Source organism: Galeopterus variegatus, unplaced genomic scaffold (genome assembly GCF_000696425.1).
Source record: "Galeopterus variegatus unplaced genomic scaffold, G_variegatus-3.0.2 Scaffold651, whole genome shotgun sequence".
NCBI lineage: Eukaryota > Metazoa > Chordata > Mammalia > Dermoptera > Cynocephalidae > Galeopterus > Galeopterus variegatus.
In genome coordinates, this window is record NW_007726762.1 from 555412 (window position 1) to 558331 (window position 2920).

Below are 2920 nucleotides of genomic sequence, written 5' to 3' on the forward strand. Positions count from 1 at the left end.
TTAAAAACATTTATTAGTCAAATTTAATACAGGCTTATTTTATAATGCTTCATTGAAACTGCTCTTTAATGGAAACCTTTTAAAATAAAAGCAATTTAAAGAATTTTTTAATTATACTATGAAACACCCAAATATAAGCCACAAAAAGAAAATTTTTATTATGTCCCTTTTCACAAAAGCATGACAGATAATAAAATTAAATCTTTTAAACTATAAAGAAATGGTAATAATGACAAGGAAAAGGGAAAGTCACATGGAATCATAGGGCTGAAATATTATTCTAAGTTTTTTAAAGACTACCCCTGTGTTTATGCAGTAGTCCTACACTATACCAGCTGAATGCTAGTTGGCTATATATTTTTTAAATTTAAATTCTGAGTAAATTATTTAGCCTCAATGAGTTTTTTACATTGAACTCAACAGTGTCTAAGGTTTATTAAAGCTCTAAAATTCTATGTTTTTTAATAATTCTCTGTGGAATCTGATTGTAGCTACAGGAAGTCTTGACCTTTTTTCTTCCATACACCTCGCTGGAACTCTGGTGAAGCTAGTAAACTCCTTGTAATAATACATAGGATTACTAAGGATATCAATCACACTGGAATACAGTTTTCAAAACATAAAAAGAACAAAAATTTGATATAGTATTCTGTGTGCTTCTTAACATTAAATAACAAGAAGTGGTGATAGCTTAATAACTACTTTCATTTCCAAGTAGCATGCCGTAAACCATATTATGAGATATCTGCAACAAATAGATTGTTAATATTATGGTCTGTTGCCTACATTCAACAGAGAGAAAGAAATGCTAAATTTTAGAGATCAGTAAAAAGAGAGATACAACTTTTTCTCATCCACATCTATGGACTGATTGCCTGAATTCTATCCATGTATCTCTTGAAGCCTGTAGGTTAAGAATCCCTGTTCTGGAGTGGTACACCAAGTAGAGATAGTGAGAGCAGTGCCTGGTGGGGAAGCGTATTGTATCATTGACACTGTTCAGAACTGCCAGCAGACAGTGAGGATAAAAAGCAGACTGACTTGTTGACTTTATTATTGTTTCTCAATTCCATATAAATCATGTACCCCTGTACTGCCTGCACCCAAGGTTGACCACTCCCACGGTCCCACAACTCCAACCCTTTGGTATGCCACTATCTCTAGAGAAATAAGATCTATGGCTTAACAACTAGCTTGATCAATAAGACACTGTTAATATATAATCACAGCCTCTCCTGTTAAGCTGATCAAAAGACTATATCAAGTACAATGATACTTCCTAATTAGAAGCCTACAATTCACCCAATTAAACATCTTCTGAAAGCAAGGACTTCTCTGAGATATGTCTACTTCTCCTTGTACCCTTTAGAACCTATGAACAGACTTGAACAGTACATAAAATTATCTTCCAGGAATCTGCTTAAAATTACATACATTGCTGGCTCTCCCCACCCACTTTATTTATAAGGAAGCAACACTTAGATTAACAACAACGTTTCTAGTTTTTTACAATTAGGATTGCTTTGGACTGGATAGGAGAAAGTAAATACTATTTTTCACTAAAGCTTCCAACATTGCTTTCTGTAAGAGCAGAATGTCTACATGATCATGAAGCTCCGGCTAACCACAGACGCCATCTCAAAATTCCTTCTAACATAACTCCAATTATCACTATGAAGTGTTACAATATGACACATAAAGAACAACTTACTTATTAGTTTTTAATTTAATGCCATCTAATGCCCCTTTCTAGTGCTTATAATTTTTGTTTTAATTTATTTCAAATCTTCATAGTTTACTTTATTCTTGAAACAAATTTAGATTTAATTTATACAAGGTTCAAGCACTTTTAAAGTTGCTATTAAAACAACCATGAAAAGACATAGGAACATTCCTTCTTGTCTCACCTCTAATCTGTTTTTCTTAAAGTATAGCTACCTTCTATCCCAAACTTTTTACTAAATACCTGGCAACTGAGTAACTATTTCAATCTGGGACCACACTTGTCCTAGTTATCACCTCATTCTTCCAGGAAAAAACGCCTTGAAAACTTGGCTGCATTTTCCTAAACAGCTCACTATTACAATTATTTTGAAAAGGAGAGGAAGGGTGCTTTGTGTATGAATGTTCATATATGAATTTTGTTTATTTTCCTTTGAGTAGCAATAAAGTATGACAGTACTTCAGAAAATTCACAAAAAGACTTGCATTATCTTTTAATTCTGTTATTCCATGAACTTCTTGAAGTACCCTCATATAGTGTAAAACATTATGGCCTAAAGAAAAGGAGAAAAAAGACAAAACTGCCAAGTTAGTTTTACAGACTAGTATGAGCTTGGCAAACTACACCCATGAGCCAAATGCAGACCATCATTTGTTTTTGTAAAAAAAAAGCTTTACTATAACATAGCCATACTCATTTACTTACATATTACCTGTGAGTGTTTTCACACTATAATGGTAGAGTTGAATAGCTGCAACAGAAACAAAATGACCCACAATCTAAAATATTTACGATCTGGCCTTTTAAAGAAAAAGTTTGCTAACTCCTGGTTTAGTACAACTGGATAGACCCCTTTAGATTTAAGATATCAATAGTACTCTTGATTATCTACAAAAAATAGACACTACCAATAGGCCCACATATGACTATAAAATGAACAATAATTTGAAAATACTAAAAAATAAGATAATCTTTTCCTCAAGCTTTTTAATTCATTCATGTGAAAATTCATTCATTTTAATCCATTCACTAATTCATTCATTCATTCATCTTAATTCGTTCATGCAAAAAATTCAGGGCAAGTAGCACACAGTGCTCCAATGGAGATTATAGAGTTAAGAATAAAAGAGGTCTCAGGCCAGCCCGTGGCTCACTCGGGAGAGTGCGGTGCTGATAACACCAAGGCCCCGGGTTTGG

The 2920-nt window shown here is 33.4% G+C and overlaps 1 protein-coding gene across 1 annotated transcript in view; it reads right to left on the reverse strand.

The window, feature by feature from the left end:
• Positions 1–2920, reverse strand: part of CWC22 (CWC22 spliceosome-associated protein) — a 54530-nt gene that overhangs the window by 38824 nt on the left and 12786 nt on the right. The window lies entirely within an intron of this gene.